A 22,495-nucleotide genomic window follows, 5' to 3' on the forward strand; every position below is an offset into this window, starting at 1 on the left:
TTTATCCTAAGAAAGTGAAAACAGTAATTAGAAAAGATATACACACCCTTATATCATAGCAGCATTATTAACAATAGCCAAGATATGGAAACAACGATTGGCAGATGCGTAGATGAAGAAAATGTTGTATATATGTAAGATAGAATATTTTGCAGCCATAAGAAAGAATGAAATCTTGTCACTTGTGACAACAAGAGTGGATTTCAAGTGCATTATGCTGAGTGAAAAAGGATGTACAGAAAAAGATAAATACTGCATGATCTTATATGTGGAAACTAACCCCCCCCACACACACATACACACACACCATGAAACTTATAGATACAGAGGACAGACTGTTGGTTGCCAGAGACTGGGAGTGGGAGGTGGGTGAGATGGGTGGAGAAAGCAAAAATGTATAATTTTCCAGTTATAAAATACATGAGTTCTAGGGATGAAATGTACAGCATGGTGACTATAGTTAATAATACTGTAATGCATATTTGAAAGTTACTAAGAGAGTAGATGCTAAAAATTCTCATCACAAGAAAAAAAAATCTATGGGCATGTATGGGACAGATGTTAATTAGATTTACTGTGGTGATCATTTTACAATATATATAAAAATAACAAATCATCATGTTGTATATCAGAAACTAATATAACGTCAATTATACCTTAATTAAAAATTCACAAATTAAGAAAAAAAGAACGTTAGCTCATGAAGACAGGAATTTTTGTTTGTTTGAATTACTATTGCATCCCTAGTTGCTCTTGGCACGTGATGGGTACTAAATACATATTTCTTATATGAAACAAATTAATTTGAGACCTGGGCTGAAGAAGAGCTCATAAAGGAGTCAAAAAAGAGATGATCAGAGATGTACAAAAACAGCTGAATATCAAGGAAGTTATTAAGAGTGATCAGGCGAGACACTGACTATAAATTGATAACTGGGCCTGGCAGTTAGGTTATACCTACCACAGCAAGCACATATTTGGTGGATGGTATGAGTGGAAGCCAAGTTGCAGTGGACTAAAGATTGGATAGAAACTGGGGAGATGGAAAGAGCAAGTGTATAGGACTCTTGAAAGTTTGGATGAGAAGAGAAGTAGGGAAATTGTGCTACAACTTGAGGAGGATATGGTTTCAAAAGATGAAATGCTTTAGGCCTGGAAAAGCTTGAATATGTTTCAAGGCTGATTAGAAGCCAAAGGAGAGGGAAAGAGAGATGGAGGAGGAAGAGAAGGAGAGAGGGAGGGCAGGAGAGAAAGGCTGCTGATGTAGAAGAGAGGACAGAATCAGGGACAGAGATGGATGAATTAAGCATTTCATTTATTCAACAAATTGTTTATTGTCCACTGGGCTAGATCCCTGGGGTATTATGGTCAGCAAAGACATAGCTCCATCCTGAAGAAGCAGTGTAATGGGGGGGGGCACATCAATCAATTATAAAAACAAATCTATAATTATGAAGGAAAAATACGTAGTGCTGTGAGAATGAATAATGGGGAATTGATCTAATCCTGGGTGCAAAGATTTTGAAAAGGTATTGCCAAAATATATAAAATAAAAAGAAAAAAAATTTAGTGAATATGGGCAAGGAATTAGGGAATGAATGGTTTAGGCAGAAGTAATAGGGAATACATCGGCTTCATACTTCTAAAGCATATGGATTGTTCAAGGAACAAAAAGAACATCAGAATGCAGTAATCCCAAGGGCACCTGAGTGGCTCAGTTGGTTAAGCGTCTGATTTCCCCTGAGGTCACGATCCCAGGATCTTGGGATTGAGCCCTACATTGAGCCCCACATCAGGCTCCTTGCTCAATTTCCCTCTGCCTGCTGCTTCCCCTGCTTGTGCTTTCTCTCTGTTAAATAAATAAAACTTAAAAAAAAAAAAATTCAGTAAGCCCCAAGGAAAGATTCAACAAGTTGAGACTGGAAAAGTAGACAGGGACAAGATCATGTTAAGTTTCATTTTAAGGATTTTGGTTTTTTCTCTAAGAGCAGTGAGAAGTCATGGACAAATTTTAAACAGTGGAATGCCATTATTATTATTGTTATACATTAAAAAAAAATCTGTGAACAAAGTAACAAAAAAGTTCAAAGTATAATTTTAATAACTTTGTTTCCCTCAGCCTTTTTTTTTTAAGATTTTATTTATTTATTTGACAGGCAGAGATCACAAGTAGTCAGAGAGGCTGGCAGAGAGAGAGAGAGAGAGGAGGAAGCAGGTTCCCTGCTGAGCAGAGAGCCCAACTCGGGGCTCAATCCCAGGACCCTGAGATTATGACCTGAGCTGAAGGCAGAGGCTTTAACCCACTGAGCCACCCAGGCGCCCCTCCTTTAGCCTTTTGAGAGTAAATTGCTGACATGTTTTCCCATTACCCCCTAAAATTGTGGTGTGTATTTTTTTCAAACAAGGACATTCTTTTGTAATCCACAACACGATCATCAAAAATCAGAAAATTAACAATGATACATTAATACCATCTAATCGTCATATCTCCTTCAGGCTTTGCCATTTGTCCCAATAATGTCAGTAGGATTCAGGGTGTAATGACATGTTTCATTAGCTGTCATAGCTCCTTAAGCTCCTTCAGTCAGAAACAGTTTTACAGTTTTACCTTGACTTTCAAGACCTTGATACTTGTGAAGAATACAGGCCCACTATTCTGTAGATGTCTCCCTCTTTTGGTTTGTCTGATGTTTTGTCATGATTAGATTTAGGTTATATATCTTTGTCAGAAATACATTTAATAGAAATGACACTATGTTATTTTCACTGAATCTTAATCAGATGGCCCCAAAGTTTGTTTTGTTTTATTATTGTGGTGTAAACTTAGATCGCTTGAAGAGTATGTGAAGCCCTTCTACTCTAAAGTTACTTTTTTTTTTTCTTGGTAATTAAGAAATGCTTTGTGAAAGGTACTTCCTAATTCTGTGAATAATCTATTCCCCATCAGACTTTGAATTTATTCATTATGCTATTATGGATTCATGGATTCTTATTTTAAGAGGTTAAGATCCATTACTATCATTTTTTTTGGATGCATAAGTTGTTCTAGATTTGCCCTTTTTTAAAATTTAATTCAATTAGCCAACATATAGTACAAAATTAGTTTTTGATATAATGCTCAATGATTCATTAGTTGTGTGTAACACCCAGTGCTCATCAGATCTTGTGCTCTCCCTAATGCCCATCACCCAGTTACCCCATCCCCCAATTTGTATTTCTTTCACACTGGCTTCTGTGTTCTTTTGATAGTCCCCATCACTTTTTGATTGTGCTTATTTTACTGCACAATAAGATGTTCCAGACTCATTCTGGACTTTTCCTGACTCAATCCTGATATCAGCCATTTCTATGGTTCTGTTTCTTTTTTGAAAAGATTTTATTTATTTATTTGATGGATAGAGATCACAAGTAGGCAGAGAGGCAGCCAAAGAGAGAGAGGGGGAAGCAGGTTCCCTGCTGAGCAGAGAGCCTGATGTGGGCTGCTCAGTCCCAGGACCCTGAGATCATGACCTGAGCCAAAGGCAGAGGCTTAACCCACTGAGCCACCCAGGTGCCCCTATGATTCTGTTTCTTCTGAAGAATGATATTTAGATAGCAAGATTTAGGTGCTAGATATGTTCCAAGCTTTTGGGATGCTGTTACTCCCAGGCCTTCTTAGTGGACAGAAGTAAAAAATATATATGTACATACTCACACACATGCTCATATTTACATATTCATATTACATATATATGATATATATATATATGACTTTTAGTTCAGACTAATATCTCCAATGCGTATACAATGCTACAGGAGTCATTCCATTTGTTCTAGTTTTCTCTTTTTCCTGAGAGTAACTCTATTCCCTGAAAATGAGAAACATGGTTCCCATTATCCTTGATATACATATACCTAATATTCAATTCTCCTGTATGTTACCAATCTCCCGTTTCTGACACTGGCCCTTCTCCTGTGCATTTGCTGTCTTCATCCCACTTGGGTTCCCACACAGTATACTGGGCCACTCTAGGTGCCCTGCTTACTTCACTTCACACTTATAAGTTTCCAACTTATGCCAGCTGCCCTCCCAACAGGACACCCTGAAAGAGCTCCATTATGCAATAAGTCATTACCATTCCCATCTCTCCATCTCTACCCTATATGGACATTCTTCTCACCTTGATTTGGCTCTGACATTGTGCCTGTCCTATCTGATGGCTTTTGGTTTGGATTCAGAATGGGAAAGGGCCATGATTATTTTTAGTAATCATTTTAGCTATAGGTTGAAGAATATATTATAGAAGGGCAATAGTAAGTATAGGAAAGCTGGCTAGGAGACCTTGTAGTGGCCCCGGTGATAGATAATGATGTCCTGGACTACGGTGGAATTAGTGCAGATATAGAGGAGTGAATAGATTGAAGAAAAAGGTAAGAGGTAATATATAGAGAGAATTTGGTGATGAACTGGTCATGGTGGGGAAAAGAAAGGTATTTGGAGACACATTTCTATGTCAGGTAATTGACATCATGATGTGCACCTGCTTCAGGGAAACCAAACCCTTACCAGCCTCAGTATAATAAATCAAAACTTGATACAATAGTTCTATCATGCATGAAATATGTTATAGCAAGGACTGTTTTGTTTTTATTCTATTTAGGGCATTGTTACTCATCCAAGATCAGTTCATGTTTCTTCTGGAAAATAATTTTCTGTAAGCCATTCAAGCATATTTGAGCATTTCATCCTTTCCTATGGCATTTGTTACACCATATTGTAATTAAGTTTCATTGTTCAGTCTACTATAATGAATTCTTTGAGATCAGTAATCAGAATTTATTTACTTTTTTCCTCAGTGTCTAGCTAGAACAGTGCTTGGCACCTATTCAGTGCATGCATATTGATGGAATGAAGAATCAATATTTATCATGTGCAAAGAGGAAAGAATGGCCCTTTGTTCCTAAAGTCATTATTACCTGGCCTGGGGAGGAACATGACGAACAGGTATTCACACGTAGAAGCATAATAAAATAAATGTCAAATGAGTGGTAAAACAATATGTTCCATAAGGAATCAATTTGGGGCTCAAGTGCTCAGAATGGAATCAGAGTGCAGTAAGGGTGTTTCCTAATTTTAAAAAAATGCCTAATAAATTTGGAATTCCAGAGCCAGGTAAAATCTTTCAGGTCATGGAGTTCATTCTTTAAATTTGCAGAGGAGGAAACTGAGGCCCAAGAAACTTAATGAGTGACTTGCTTAAAGATACTGAAATGCAAATGGATGAAATGAGAATATAACCCATGTCTCCTATTTTCCTAGTTGGTGTGAAACGGTAATCGTAACTAAAATTTAGATGTGCTTTATATGTCCCAGGCACTCTACCAAGCACTTTACTTGTATTAACACATTTAATTGTCATAACCACTCTGTGAGGCAAGTGCAATTATTATATTAATTTTACAGATGGAAAAACTGAGGCTAAATAACCAATGTTACACAGTTAGGAGGCAGTAGAATTTGGATGCCAGCCTGGGCAGTCTAGATCTGGAATCTATAAGGAATACCACAGTCAATTAATTGAAGTATTCCTGATAGCGTGAAATTGCAGAAATCAGCATTTCTGATTTCAACTAAATAAGGTGTTATTTTCATATAATTTTTCATAACAACATAATAACCTGTCACAAGTGTTTGATCTTGGGGGTAAATTGTAATAGCTAATTAGATCAGATCAAGTTTGTAAGGACAAAATAGCTGATGTCTTAAAATCACTTAAAGCATATACTAATGGAATTGGTATTTGATAAATGTGTTGAATTTAGTTGAATTTGTGGTTGCTTATATCTGTGATAATTATAATTTCTTATTCATCTCCAATAAACAAGTCAACCTTCAGCTGTAGCTGACCTATCTTTCATGCTTACTTCCCTACTTTCCAACTATTTCGACACTATAGTTTGTAGTGTTAAATAACTTATGTGTTAAGCGGCGCCTGGGTGGTGCAGTTGGTTAAGCATCTAACTCTTGATTTTGGCTCAGATTGTGATCTCACTATGGTGGGATTGAGCCCCTCATTGAGCTCTGCTCTCAGTGCGAAGTCTGCTGGAGTTTCTCTCTCCTTCCTCTGTCACTCTCCCTGTAATCTCTCCCTCTCTCCCAAACAAATAATCTTTAAAAGGAAAAAAAAATGTGGTAATTAAACACTTAAGTTAATAAAAGTCAAAATAAAGCAAACATACGAATGTATACACATATATACATATGTATAGACACACATATATGTACATATATTTTGTAAATATTGGTTTTACTTGGCACTATTTCCTACATAAATACTTACTAAGTTGAACTGAAAGCAAATAAAAAGCAAATATGGATTGACAGTCCTAGTGAACTTATTTTTTTATTTTACTTGATAAACAATAGGGGACCAAGAGATCAGATTATAAACTGGTAAAATGTGCCTGCCAGCCTATTACATCCCAAATCTTTGGAAATGATAGAGAAGTTCATTAAAACAAACAAACCCCACCTTATCATTGCAAAACAAGTACCCTTCTCCATGGACCAGAAAGTCTGAGGAATCCCTAAAACGTCAAAGGCAAAAGATGTTAAGTGGACAGAAGAAATCACTGAGCAAAGCATAAAGATAAATGCTGTAAAATGTGAGATGGCTTCGGATGTTTGTAAGTAAAGAAGAAAATAACATGACAATGAGGGAACTTGTAGCTGGTGGTTGAAGGACTGTATTTAAGGGAAGCTATGCAGGCTGGCCCCTGTGTTGGATGTCCCCAAGACTCACCCCAGGTTTGATGATTCACTAGAATGATCCATTGAAATAAGAATATAATTGTACTAATGGCTAAGATTTACTACAGGGAAAGGGAACAAAGCAGAATCAGTAAAGAGAGAAGGTGTATGGGCAGAGTCTGGAGGAAACCAGTTGGAGTTACACAGGTCCTCTCCCAGTGGAGTCACACAGGACACACAACTCCAGCAATGAGTTGTGGCAACATGTGCAAAATGTTGTGACCATATGTAACAAGGGAACCTCAGTAGTGACTAGGTGACCAACATTTTTACTGGGAGCTGAAAGTGTAGGCATCCCTTGTTTAGCATGCACCAAAATTCTCGACCGTGGAAGGAAAATAGATGTTCAACACAAAACATAATGTTTTTAGAGTTCAGACACAGGGAGACATGCTTGCTATTTAAGGAAAGATTTTTTTTAACAGGAAGTTGTTTATCAGCCAAGTTCCCAGACACCGGGCAAGGACCAAACTTCCAAGCAGAACTTTCCAAGAATAGGAGTCTTAGGGTTGCTCTGTTAACTTTTTGGAAGATGTCATATTCAGAAAATTAATGATTGTTACAATTCTCCCAGCCACACATTTTCTCTTCCTTTGTGAACATAAAGGAGTTTGTATAGTGCACAGAAGTAGCAAGAGAAGTTAAGGAGTATACACAAAGTGGGCTGTGTGCATCTCAGATGGTACACAGTTGATTGTCTAGGGGTGGGAGCAGGGACAATTTTTTTTAACATTTTATTTTTAATAAAAAATAATTTGAAAAATTTAACTTGTATTACTAGAATGCCAGCTACTTGGAGTCAGGGATCCAGAACACTGATCATGCTAGAAAGGGGCTAGTGTTTTCCCAGTCAAAATCCCCACAGCACTAAGACCAGGATGCTTTTTTCTGAATCTGATATCTGGCCTTCTAAATGCCTGTGTCCTAGCCCATAATGTGATAAGCAATAGAAGACCTGGACAACAACTATTTCTTTCTCAGAATTTTTATCACAGGCCTGGTGTGTTCAATGTCTCTTCATTTGACATTGTTTGCTCAACAATTGGCACGAAAAATTAGGGCATCTGAGCCAGCATTCCAAGGTCTGCAGATCAAAGACCTATTCTGGAAATTAGAAAAGCCCAAATAGGGCAGTATAACTAGCTTCGAGGATTGGGAAGGATAATTACTAATGTTACAAGAACTAGTCCTTTGAAGTCCCAAGTTTCTTGAACAGTAAATTTGCTGAGAATGTCAAGACCGGGGGAGCTAGATTGCCAATATTTCATGGCTGTTATTAGGGCCTTCGAGGGAGTTGCAAAAGACATGAAACAGAAGGATAAAGGTGAACTGAAACTGCAGGTGAAAGTACTAGCTGAATATTCTGGTGGGTGCAATATGCAAAGAATTTTTAGATAAAAGGAGACCAAGTAAATGGATCATTTCCCTAACTCGTGTTCTATAACTAGAGCAATGTAGGTTGTCACGTAAACAGGGTATACACTATGCAGTAAGAGACAGAGCATGTTATTAGGGTACTATGTAGAGTAAGAAGAGGGGGAAGCATACAGTATGTGGTTCTCATTATTATCCCTTCTGCTTCCTGCTTCCACGAAAGTGATAACCTTGAAGGAGACCAAGTAAACTAACAGAATTGCTAGGCAGGCCTTCACAATGAGATGACCTCTTTCAGAAAGCTATGTATTTATGGCATTTAAATAAAGGGGCCAAATGGTAGCTGTTACCCAATCCCACCAACCATGACCCCAGGTCATCTGATGATTCATACATTAAAGCAGAGGCATTGGCTGTCCAACTGCAGATGCCCAGATACACAGTTAAAGCCTTGAGAGTATGGTACTGTTTACTTTGAGGCCATCCAGAGACACTCCAATCAGACATGGGTTATACTTTATGGCCCAGAGAAGAGTAAGCTGATCTGTCTAGCATAGGATCATATGACTATTCCATGGACGTAGTACCTGCAGAGTGTGTGGCTATGAAGTGCTGGGATAGGTGCCCCAAATAGATAAATTTCAATTGTCTGCTGGTCAGCATGCCATTGTACACCAGCTGGACCTCCTGCCTAATGCTTTATCTGCCCTGGGTACACCTTCTCAAAGGTTTATTTGTTCTTAGCCATCTTTTAGCAATCCAGAAAACGGGGTACATGAAAATGTCCTGAGCAGAACAAATACAGCTCAGGACCCAAGCCCAGATGACTTCCCACAATCTTTCCTTTTCTTTCCTACCCTCACTTAATCAATGAGTTAGGAAGCCCAATCTGCATCCTGTGCCAGTGGTGAGTGGACACTAACCTAGACCCACTGCTCTCTCCTGACTCAGTGGTGGCCACCCTCTCTACCTCATCCCTTATAACAGTGCACTTCTAGGTGCAGACACTGCACTTACGCACTTATACACTCTATTTTGGACACAGCATTTATCATACTTATGAAACGTGCACTCATTCTTATCTCTATGAAAGGTGGAAGAGTGTGGTGGTAACAGGGGAAGTCCTAAATTCCAGAGAAGCTGGTATCTGGTTTGATGGATTAGATAACACTTTATCATTCAGTACAAATTGCACAATCACTTGGTAGCCCGTGGTGAGACATTATTATCTGCCAGGGTCTAGCAGAAAGTCAAGAACTACTTTCATGTTGATCATAATTGTTACAAAAGGATACCATTGCCATAAAACAAAACTCTAAAGACCTAGGCTGTGATTTTCTTAGTGGGGCATATTAGTAGTACCTTATAGTATTTCAGTCTGCCAAAGGCACTTTTAGTATCATTGGATGTGTTGGTGCTAAGGTCCAAGAGATGGGACCATTACATCACAGCTTAGATCTACTTATTTCAGACTCTTTCACAATTCAAGTCCCTTTAAAACTGGCCAGTCTCATGAATTACTTGGTATATGAGTTGGAGTAATACATCTATATATTGTAGATACACTCTCCAAAATTTAAGAAGCCACCAAATGTTGAACCTCTTTCTTTATGATCAATGCAGCAACTCATCCCATTATGCCATTGGTGTCATTTATATCATCATAACTTGTATCAATTCATATCATTAGACCACTTTAAAAGAGATACTCCAACGTGTCCTGGACCACTGGACCTCTAGCAACTTTATCAACATGGTGAAGTCCTGAAGTTTATCTCCTATTTCTGGCATATGTATGCCTTAGTAAGCCTTGGTACATTCTGTTTATCTGTTCCAAGTCAATATAGTGGATCAGTATGATGGTCTTTAGGATATCAGAATGATCAAAATTCCTCCAAACCAAATTATGACAGTAAGAGGTTTGACATAGTCCTGGAATAAAGATGTGCTGTACCTGGAGGTGCCAGGTACATGAAAATTGCTTCTGTTTTTTCTTATATAAGTAAAAGCCTAGCATTTAACAGAAGTTAGCATTTACTAATGGTGTATCAGGGGCCAAAGATTGTGCTTGATTTTTTTCAGCTAAGAAAATATATTTGAAAATGTAACTTTCTTTAGCATTATCACTTTATTCTCTAAGAATCTATGATTTTTGTCTTAGCTAAAAAGGCAGTTAAATGAGTATATGTGAAGAATCACCAGCCCTGCATGTCTCAAGCCTTTAACGGTGGAATTATGTCTGACACTCACCCAGAAATGTAAATTTTTCCTTTGGTTTACTTTTTTTGTGTCTGTGGGAACAGTTTCAGATGCTTCCATTTGACCCTTTCTAGCATAAAAGCCCTATCTCCCCTCAAGGAACCAAATCTGGGATTCTGCCAGTTACTGAGCATATCTGTTTAAAGCATACATTCTAAGGCAGGGAAAATAACTATAGAATGGGTTCTCATTCTCTGGACCTACTTACTATTAGACTCAGGCTACGCTCTCTGAGCTGTATTTTGCTTAGTAGATTATGGTGGCATTTTGGGTTTCTAGGGATCAACACAAACTCAGAATTACTGTCTAAAAGTTTCCATAAAGTCTGATTCTTTTTCTTTCCCAAGGACAGTGTCAGTCTGGACAAGGGCCCTGGTCCCCCTGAGGCAGGCGATGGGGGAAAACTCATAGTATATTCCTGATCTCATGTTACAAATCTCTCTCTCACTTGAGTTCTGGGGGTTGGTTCTATCAGGGAGCTAAGTAAGTCTGCCAATCTCCACTGTGGTAATTTATTTTTCTGTCCAGGATACCTAGAAGTTTTCCTTCTGTATATGCCAAACAGTACCTTAATAGCAGACTGTCATTTATATTTCTTGGGACCTATAGTCAACTAGCCATTGCTACAGATTACTGCAGGTCGAAATACTTGATTTTCATTCCATTTCTGTAATAATTGCACCCTCCTATACCTGCTAGTTAATCCTACCTTCTGGCCTCTACAATTTGGGAATTTTATTGTAGAGTCTTATCTCAGTGAGATCAGCAACTCATTTCTATCGTAATATTCTCCATATAGCATTTGTGGCCATTAGGGCTCTTCAAAGATGCTGCTGCCCCTCTCCCAATGTGTTTATTAATACTTGGGTGAAGTTAGTGTTCTTTTGTTCCTCCTGAAGGGATGGTTTGGGAGAGGGAGAGCAGGTTGAAGATCATTGATCTGTTCCAGCTTATCCTTTCTCCTGAGCCTTTAGACTTCTTCCTCTATAGTATTCGAGGGAAATTCTGACATTTTGACCTCATTAACCACAAGCCATCATTTAATCTAGTCTTCATTTAGCTGACCTAACAGATTATTAGTAGGTGCTAATGCCAAAACATTAAACATGATATCCTTAACTTACGTCCATGAATTTGGCCCTACTAAGTTGAATATTCTAGATCTCTTGGTCTAAATATTTATAGAACTCCTCCATCTACATGCTTCCCAGGCCTTGGTTATTATGTATTGGAAGTTCTACTATTTTTTAAATTTTTACATTTTTCTTTAAAATTAAAATAATTGAATAATTTTGATTTATAGAAAGGTATAAAGATAGTACAGAGAGTTCTTGTATATTCTTCAACTAGTTTTCCTAAATATTTATACCCTATATAGTCATGGGACATTTGTGAAACTAATATTTTAACATTGGTACTATACCCTTAACTCTACTACAGGCCTATTTGGATTCTGCCAGTTTTTTCCTGCTAATAATTGGCAATTCTTCTACTTCATATTGTGTGCACACTATTTCTTGGGGAAGCAGGTCTGGTACTGCTCAATCTGGACTTTCTTGGGCCTTGAATGTATAAAGCCCAGAGTGTTACAGGCCTAGAATGAATGAGAAGTAGTAGGATAAGTTCTGGGAGTATCATCTGGAGGAACCGAAAGCATCTAATATACAAGGGTGGAAAAAAGATAGCTTCAATAAAAATTCACATTTGAAAAAATGTATAATGGGAAATGTAAGTCGACAAACACATACATCGAAATTCTGAGCACATATCATACCCTGTTGGATGTGAAAAGCAAAGCAGAAAAAGTCAGTCCTATGGTTAGCCAGTGTGACAGCTTTCTGAGGTTATCGCCTTTTTACCTTATTCTCCCTGGTTTCTCTACTTTCTAGGCAATGCTCCTTTCCTATTATCCTCTATAGTCACATCTGAGGAACCACTGGGAAGGAAAGGTAGAAAGAATGAATTTATTAAGGTAAAAGAACGAGTTTATAAAGTGAGGAAAAAAAAAACAAATTGAAAACCAGGAAATAGCTAACACAGATGAGAGAATAACTACAGTCCAGGCTCTGTTCTAAGTACTTTTCACCCTGTCATCCATTTAAATTTTATTAAGTCTTCTGAGGTAGATATGATTGTTCCAGTGTCACAGAGGGAAAGTGAGGCACTGAGAAGTTGCCCAGGGCTGGACAACTAGTGGGAACAGACCTGGAATTTGAACCTGGGTATCCTGTTTCTAGAGTCGGCACTTTTGACATAGGAGTAATGCTGGCCTTGTATGCACCTTTTAAGAACTGCTTCTTCGGGGTCACCCGAGTGGTTCAGCGGGTTAAGCATCTGCTGTTAGCTCAGATCATGATCCCAGGGTCCTTGGATGGAGCCCAGAGCCCCACACTGGGCTCACTGCTCAGCGGGGAGTTTGCTTCTCCCTCTCCCTCCACGGCTCCCCCTCCTTGTGCTCTCCCTTTTTTTCTTCTCTCTCTGTCAAATAAAAAAACTGCTTCTTTGTTTGCCTTAGTTCCATCAATCTTATGGATATGTGCCCTGCTGGCCCTCAAGAGTCAGGGGTCTTGGGGTCCTATCCCTTGGATGGGAGTCTTAAAGTTGGGGTGCTGGATACATGACCCAAACTCCTCACTTCTCAGGGAGAAGCTGGAAGCTGGGTGTTCCCTCTTGATTGTATGGTGCCTGTGCTAGGGTGATGTTTGTGGCAAGAATGTGTCTCAGCTTTTCTTACCCATCTTGATGTTCGTACTCTCTCATTTGCCAATGTGCAGGAGTCAATCAGTAGTTTCTGGATATCTTTCAGAGGGGATTTCTCTGAGTGTAGCTGTACATTTGGTGTATTTGTGGGAGGAGGAAATTTCAGGAGCCTCTTATGTTGCCATCTTGGTCTTTCCATCTTTTTCAGTTTCTTTCTAAGTGCTATTTTAATCACATAAATCTTGATACCTTGTGTTTTTATTCTTATTCAGTTCAAAACATTTTCTATGCCTCTTGTGATTCTTCTTTGACCTGTGGGTCATTTAGATGTAACGAGGAGAATAAACTAGTGCTTACGGCAAAGAATTGTTGTGAAGCAGTAAAAGGACCATGGTAGAAGTGATGTGTTTAGGGGCAGTGCCTGACATCTAAAAATTGTTATGAGTCAGATATTGTTTTCAACTCCAAATTTATCTTTGAGGTTCTTTACTCTGCTTTAAGGGGAAATCTAAATTGTCTCTTATCTTTGCTACTATAAACCTTGCTTATTCTTTCACACTCCTTGTTACTACCAATGTGAAATAGGAATGCTTTGAGAACCCAGGCTTTCTTATATTGATGACATGTAATTGGTCTCTTTAATTAACCACACTCTGTGGATAAGAGGAACCACTACCTAGTTTTTGTTACTTTTGTCTGCTTAGCAGCCATGTGCCCATTAAAATTCTGTGGCCAGAACAGAACAAGAAAAGAACACAAATGTGTGTGTGTGTGTCTGTAATCCATTTAAATTTTATGAAATGTGTGTGTCTGTGTGTGTGCGCGCGCCTGCGTGTGTGTGTTTTGTTGTTGTTGTTTGTTTGTTTTTTTAACCTTATTGCTCTTCTGATTGTCTTTTTCTTTTTTTTTAATTTTTTATTTTTTATAGACATATATTTTTATCCCCAGGGGTACAGGTCTGTGAATCACCAGGTTTACACACTTCACAGCACTCACCAAAGCACATACCCTCCCCAATGTTCATAATCCCACCCCCTTCTCCCAAACCCCCTCCCCCCAGCAACCCTCAGTTTGTTTTGTGAGATTAAGAGTCACTTATGGTTTGTCTCCCTCCCAATCCCATCTTGTTTCATTGATTCTTCTCCTACCCACTTAAGCCCCCATGTTGCATCACCACTTCCTCACATGCACCCGAATGTTTATAGCAGTAATGTCCACAATAGCCAAACTATGCAAAGAACCTAGATGTCCATCAACAGAGGAATGGATCAAGAAGATGTGGTATATATACACAATGGAATACTATGCAGCCATCAAAAGAAATGAAATCTTGCCATTTGCGACAACATGCTTACTGATTGTCTTTTTCAAACAGAAAAGTTTACTTTAGCCACCTTGGAATACATTAGTCATAACCAGTTTCAAGTTAAATGGCTCTCTTCTTCTCAATGAATTTATTTTATACCTAAAAGAATTTTTTTTAACTAAATGCTGTTTCCAGGGGTTATTCCTTTTATCTCAACATTTTAAAACATCAAACAGAACTGAATGTTCCTCTTGCCCAAATTAATAGAGTCCAAGCTCAGATTACATAAAAATGTTAAAACCTCATCTGCACACTAATATGCAAAAAACCATCTTCATGTTGAATAAAGATGTTAAAGAAATAGCACAGATTTCTCTATCTCTAAATGAGGGAATAGGGTTTCAGGGAATGAAGTGGACACTGAAAGGCTTCTTTCAGATTTTCAAACTGTTCCTGTTCGTCTAGATACAAGCACCTGACCAGGTAATGACATCTTTTGGACTTTTCATACCTAACAGCCAGCCTCTCACATTTTGATATAGGTTTCTACTCTGTTCCCCAAGGAAAACTTTTAATTTCTAGAATAGACTCTTCAACAAGAGCTTAGTATTAGATTGAACAATTCTGTTGGCATAATTGAGCACAAAAACCTGGTATGTTCCTTCTCAATAGCAGTGGATACTTTAATGCAGTTTATTCCATTTATAAAAAAGTTTTATAGCATAATGATGAAATCAGCAATAAATCTGTGGTTAAGTAAAACTGTTTAATTCTACTGTCATTTTTTTCCCTTTGAAGACTTAATCCTCATCAAGATTAATTTATATCCAAAGACCTAATCTACTTCTTGTAAAAATGTCCTCTTTGATGCCTTTTTAAAAAATTAATTAACAATGTTAATTAGTGGAATAACTTTTTTTTTTTAATTTACAAAGCTAAGGGGCAGATTGTCACCAAGGCGTTGGCAGCAAACATACTCTCACTATGCCTATCCTCCTGTCTCTATTATTGTTGTTTATTTCAATTTGTAAAAATGTGACTGAGCCAGGAAAAATGCCACCCACTAATAATTAGGCAAAATGGGCTGCCAAAGTGTACTGGGAAAGAAAAGTATCTTCCCAGTGAGAAAGACTTTACTTCATATAATTTTATTTGAAAAATTATTATACATGATATTTTCTTCTGAAGATAACTGGAGATTTTGAAATTTCTCCTGTATTCTTAAATGTAAACACTAAAACTTTTATTTTATTTTATTTCTGCTTCAACAATTTGACAGTTGCAAAAGCAAGAAAACTATAGACTGTAGTTTGCCACGTTCTCTAGGATATATCGAAGAAAAAAATCTTTAAATACTTCAATTAATCATCAGAACATGAAATCGCTCTAAGAACTCTTGGGAACCCCAAACTGTTTCTAGGTATCCTAGAGGTCAAAACCATTTCCATCATAACAATGACATGTTAATTATTTATAAACTGTTTCCATAATAATGGTAAGATATAAATTGCCTATAAATGATTTTCATAATAGTGAGATATTAATTTGCTTTGCTTACTCTCATTCTGTTACAAGTAAAGTTTTTCAGAAGCTACATGATTTATCATATCACAGTAGACTGGATGTAGAAGCAGGTGTGAAAATCTAGCCATCATTTATAAGGGCCAGATATTAGAGACTTATAGAAATGTAAAGTATTATCATTTTCCTAGTTAATTTTTTAGGGAAAAATTTCATAAACAAGTTAATATGTAATAAGTTATTATTTTTAAAATGAATTAATACATATTTTTAAATTTTCAACTAGTTTCTAGTGTGGTAAATACCAGTAGACATGATGGACTAAAAAATTTTTTTGAAGTCCGCAGTAATTTTAAGCATATAAAAAGACCTTGACAAAAGCGTTTGAGAACCCCTAATTAATCCAATTGCCAAGACTTCCTACTTTTATTGCTCTATCCTGAGAACTGTGCACTTGAATTTTTACCTAACATGCTTACTCATTTTAATGACCTCAACTCCATTTCTAGACTTCCTACTTTTATTGCTCTATCCTGAGAACTGTGCACTTGAATTTTTACCTAACATGCTTACTCATTTTAATGACCTTAACTCCATATCTTCCTGCTGCCCCCTCCCCCATACAGATCTAGATTCACTGCTAAATCAATTACCTTGGATCCTGAATTTTAGAGTCCTGAATACCTGCAGCAATTTGGTGACTTGAGAGACAAAATCCCTTGGTGAGGTATGGAGAGATAAGTGTCCAAAGAGTGATCTTCAAAGAACTGAGGTTTTGTAATTGGTAACATTTCTCCTATACCTCCTATGTTCATGTAAACAAGTCAGCAAGAACTGACCAGAGGTAGGACCTTACCATCTATGGATGGTCTATAATACATTATACTTTGTCTTTTGCTTTTAATCCTTACAATTTGGAGCTATATAGAATTGACTCATCTCAGTAGTGAGGACACTTAGGTTTGGAAATGATTTGTTCAAGACAATGCAGCTAATCTGTAGGGTTAGGATTTTCAGCCCAGCTTCATTAGCACACGGCCAGGTGAGCAAAAGGTGCCTTTCAATTCTTTTTGTGATACTTCTTCATTAGATTTTACATTGAGGGAGGTCTGGACCATAAAAGACATTTAATGAATACATTTTTGTATGGAGGCATAAATTTGACCCACCCTAAAGAGTTAAGTTCTGTTTAGTAGGTTTAGGATTCTTTCTCTTTTCTCTCAGATCATTTCAGCTCTCTGATCAGAATCAGAAATTCTAACTGTTCCTCTGCTTATACAAGCATTGTAATCAGAGATCTTTTAGCATGGAGATTCACTGACTTTTCAAGTGCTGAAAACATTAATGAGTAAAGACACGCTTGTCTCTTCCAGAATGTAAATTGGAGTTAGTCTAAGAGGAACTTAAAAATAAATTGCCACAGGAGTCTGAAGAGCTATTAGAAATAAAGACTAATCCCAAGTAGGATTTTTTGTATAACATCAAATATATGTCTTGAAATATTTCCCCACACCCTCTCCTGCAAAGAAATTCTATCTTACTTTCATTGTCTATTTAGAACAATTTGGTTGGTTAAGTTCTGCTTTAACATTTGGCCTAAAGTATGTGGACAGTTTCATGTCATTAACTTCATCTCTATTTGCCTTTATAACTTGAAATCTTAAAAGGTAATGGTTATTCTTCAAGAAAGTCCTTTGCCTTTCCTACATCTGAAAGATCACAAGGAAGAGAGTGAATAATTCACACAAATCCAAACTGATAGATTTCAACTGCTACTTACTCATTTTATTTTGAACAGGAAAAGACTTCAATTAAGACCAGTTACATCAATAGTAGCAGATGAGTAACACAAACCATGTTGCTATTAGAGTTTAGACTGGTTCAAAGTAAAAATTATTAAGGTGGCATATGAAAATAAGTTAAGAGAAATCTAAATAATTAAGAAAATAGCCTTTAAAAATATTGCTGTTTTAATATCAATTTCTTTATATTTCCATATTCAGAAATATTTTATAGTTTTTATAATTATGAAAAATAAGACAATGAGTATCTGTTTTCTCTGACTTCATCTTTAATTCATTGCATATATTTTATCATGTGCATCACATTTAACCTCCTGTGCACATTTCTCCTCTCCCTCACTACAGTGCAAGCTCAAAAGGTCAGAGAACTTACTGTTCATCTTATATTCCTCACTAAAAGCAGTAGAGTGCTTTACATATTCTTTATGTCCAATAAATATTTATATATTAAATTATTACTCACTACACATGCTAATGTTTCTCTCACAATTTCAATTTTAATTCTATATGGATTTCTCTAGAAAAACCTAGACTCTAGAACTGCACATTTAATTGAGTCCTGCTTAGATATTGTTTATTTATTCATATTCTTTAAATGAGTGTTAACATAAAATGCAGGAATCTCCTAAACAATAATGAAAATTGGCATTATTAGGATTGTCTCAGTCAGTTACTTTTGCTGGAATAAAAGTTCTGGTCTTTGATCCTACCCTGGAAATTGCATCTCCTCTGTCATATTTTTGAAGGTGGCTTAGATTCACAAGAAAGTGAAAGTGAATATGTAACTTCAGACAAATCCAGCAGTCTTTGTTATTTGGACGCAGGTTTCAAAGATAAACACATCTTAACTTTTAGGATGAAATAAAATATAAATAAAACTGGGCAGAAAATAAACACATATTTCCTTTCATGAAAACTAATGAGGGTATGTATTCCATGGATCATTTTTTTTTTTTAATGGGAAAACTCCCCACAGTTAATTTGCTGTATGGTGTATTTTAGAGACAGTTGAGTCATGAGAGTAAGGTATCCCCACAGTGAAGCCAACCTGAGTAAGCCACTAATTTTTATTCTCAGGAAATATGACTGCTATAAAAGTACTTGTGTTGTCAAGAAGAGTGATAAGATGATGGCAAAGAAAAGTAGTTTTGCTCATAAGAAGAGAAAGCTGGAGACTAAAGCCTTGTCTGTTTTTTTGTTTTGTTTGTTTTTTTCCCCAACAGAAGCCCGGAGCCAAATGACCAGCAGCCTGAGCACCATGATCAAGAGCAAGGTCACAGGAGAATGAGACAGATTTGATTTGAAACCCAGCTGTGCCAGTTCAGCCTGGACAGGTCAGTTAACCCCTTTCCTCCTTATCTGTAAAATAGTCATAATGATTCCTTCATAGATTGTTGTGAGAATGATAGAAGACCATGTTTTTAAAAAAGCATGGTACATAATAAACATTCACAAATGTTAACAAAGGAAAAAACAAACTTGTTCTTTCTACAGTAACATTCTTACGGCAGGGAATGGTATTTCATCGTGTCATTTTAGCCTGGTGGAAATATCTGAGAGCCTGCCACTATCCTTAAAAAGTTCTCTACGCTAAGTAACCTCCTATGTTCTATTACTTTTTTGAAAATGAATTAACTCATCAGATAACAAATATGCAGTGTAAAATCATATGTCTGCAATCTTTTTTTCCCTTTCAAACATTATTTATTTATTTATTGAGAGGGAGAAAGAGAGAGGACAGTGAGCGAGAACACAAGGGGAGAGGGTCAGAGAGAGAAGGTGAAGCAGGCTCCCCGCTGAGTAAGGAACTGGACACAGGCTCAATCTCAGGACACTAGGACTCTGGGATCATGATTTGAGTCCAAGCAGAGGCTTAACCCACTGAGTCGCCCAGGTGCCCCATACATCTGTAGTCTTGATTTTACATCAGTTTCTTATAAAATATATCATATACATAAAAAACACCAGTGCTTTTTTATTCCTTCAGGGAACTGGAAAAATCAATTTTCAGAAACTAAAAAGTAAGACAGATTCAGTCCCAAAATTTGGTATATTTACCAAAACACAGCAACTTGGGAGCCTGAAACAATTAGCAAATCATACCCACTTCCTTAATAGGAAAAGAAAGAGTGAATTGCTACCTGAGTGTGGAGAGTGGGTAGTACAGAGTTTTGTCTAGAAGCGTTATTTATCCTGATGAATACAATTCCTAGCCTTGTTTCCTTTGCGAAGGTTCAGGGTAAGGGCTGGAGCCTGAATTTTACTACTTATACCTTTTTCCTCGAGTTATAACTAAAAGAGAATAATCACAGACATTTGACTCAAAAGGGATCAAGACACGAACATTATTATTAATAAAGGGCTTTGTCAGGGATAGACATACAGTCTTTAATACTTAAGAATCACTGAAATATATTACCGTCTGATCCTCCTGTTAGTTGGTAAGTATTGCCAAGTGTCTGAAGAGGTTTTTGGGAGCTAGAGGTCTCAGGGCCAAATGCACTGTGTTCTCATGTTCTCCCACATGAGTATATTTAGAGATGAAATCAGCTTGAAAGGAACAGTAAGAACAGTCTTAAGGGAAGATGAAGTCATAGCCCAGCAGTTTTATCTCTTTGCTTTGGTGATGGGGTATGTTATGTGCTCACCATGTGCAAATGTCTCTGGGCTTTAAAAGGAAATATATATATTTTTAGGATAAGCATAAGCATAAAAAGGAGTAGAAAAAGAAAAATTTCTCATATACTCCCCACCTCAATATGATGACACTTTTCTGTGTATCATTTAGTTTTTATAAATCTGTAAAAATACTGAAAAGATATTTTTTTGGATTTTTATACTCAAGAATCATAATATATTTTTAATGTTATATCATAATCCTTATAAACATATTCAATGATAGCATAGCATATAATATTTCACTAAATGAATTCAGCATAAGTTATTTAACTAGTCACCCTATGGTTATTTTCAGTTTTTAAACTTGTTTCCAGGTTTCCCTTTGCTAATAAGTAAATAAATAAGAAAAAGAGAAAAAAGAAAATGAGTAGGCAGTATAGAGAATGGGAGAAATGATTTTTAAAAAAGTCTACCTGATAAGGGTCTAGTATCTAGAATATATAAATAACTCTTACAACTCAACAAGGAAAAGAAAAATAACCCTATTTAAAATGGGTAAAGATATTTCTCCAAAGAAGATGGATAAATGTCCTGCAAGCACATAAAAGGTGCATAACATTATCAGCCATTAGGGCAATGCAGATAAAGTCAGAGATACCACTTCACATCCACCCTGATAGCTAGAATAAAAAAGATAATAGCGAGTGTTGACAAGGATGTAGGGAATCAGAGCCTTCATACATTGCTGGTGGGAATGTAAAATGATGCAGCAACTTTGTAACAGTTCCTCAAAAGGTTAGAGTTACCATATAATCTCATAATTCCACTCTTAGGTCCGTGCTTCACAGTAATGAAAACATATGTAAATGCAAACACTTATTCATAAATGTTCACAGCAGCATTAATCATAGTAGTGTAAAAGTGGAGACAACCCAAAAGTTTATCAGCTGGTGGAAGGAAAACAAAATGAGATATACTCATATAATGGGATATTTTTGGCCATATGAAGAATGAAGTTCTCATACACACTCTAAATGGATAAACCTTGAAAACATTATACCTAGTGAAAAGTCAGATACAAAAGGGCACATATTGGGTTCCATTTATATGAAATGCTTACTACAGGCAAATCCTTAGAGACAGAAGTAAGGTAGGAGCTGCCAGGAAATAGTGGGGGAGGAACTTTTATTGAATATGGAGTATCTTTTCAGGCTGATAAAAATGTTCTGGAATTACATATGATTATGGCTGCATAATTTTGTGAATTTACTAAAAATCACAAAATTGTTCAATTTAAAAAGATGAAGTTTATGGTATGTGAATTTTATCTCAATTGAAAACAACAACAGTAAAACCCCTGCTAAGCCATAGTCCAAAAGCAGATGAGTTGGATAAATGACAATTACATGACAAGACTTTTATTCTTTCCCCCTAGGAAAGGAATTTTGAAAGACAGCTGGAAAATGGATTTATAAAAAAAAAAACTAATAAATTAGGTAATCTCTGACTAGGTAAGATATAATCATAATAACTAGAAAAATATAAATTATCTGAAATGACCCAAGAGGAGGTAGACGTGTTTACACTGATTATTGTGTAGGCAATGCAAAAGGTTTTTAGAGATAACAATAAAAAGTCACTAGGCCCAGATTATTTTATACCTGAATTCAATCTAACTTTCAAAGGACACGTAACTCTTTTGTTATTAACTATTTCAGACCACATTTTTAAAGACTGGTTCATGTGTGCATGCAAAATAGACACAATTTGTTTTTCAAAGACAACCTTCATACTGAGCACTAGTAAGAATAATTTTTAAAAAATACATGAATACAGATATGACCATCATAACACAGTAGCAAATTAGATTCAGCAATGCATTAAATATTAATAAACCATGACCAAGTGATTTTATTTTATTTTATTGTTTTGGTTTTCAGGGTTCGAAGATAGTTTAACACTAGGAAATCTATTAGTATAAATCATGACTTTAGCAGATTAAAGAAAAAAAACACCATGTAATTATATTAATTGATGTCTTTCTTTTTGGTATTGCTGGCATATTCGGAGGGTATATTTTGGAGTCAATTCTCACTCCAGTCTGCACATAGCTTCTGGAGTACT

The 22,495-nt window shown here is 36.6% G+C and overlaps 1 long non-coding RNA gene across 1 annotated transcript; it reads left to right on the forward strand.

Annotated features, from left to right (window-relative positions):
• The first annotated feature begins 4,844 nt into the window (after window positions 1-4,844).
• Window positions 4,845-21,888, forward strand: LOC101679629. The gene is made up of 3 exons (XR_200667.1): window positions 4,845-4,984; window positions 18,976-19,086; window positions 21,807-21,888. It is a non-coding gene; the product is annotated as an uncharacterized LOC101679629 (long non-coding RNA).
• The last annotated feature ends 607 nt before the right edge of the window (window positions 21,889-22,495 follow it).

Source organism: Mustela putorius, unplaced genomic scaffold, assembly GCF_011764305.1.
Source record: "Mustela putorius furo isolate JIRA1106 unplaced genomic scaffold, ASM1176430v1.1 tig00003869_pilon_pilon_pilon, whole genome shotgun sequence".
In the NCBI taxonomy this organism is placed as follows: domain Eukaryota; kingdom Metazoa; phylum Chordata; class Mammalia; order Carnivora; family Mustelidae; genus Mustela; species Mustela putorius.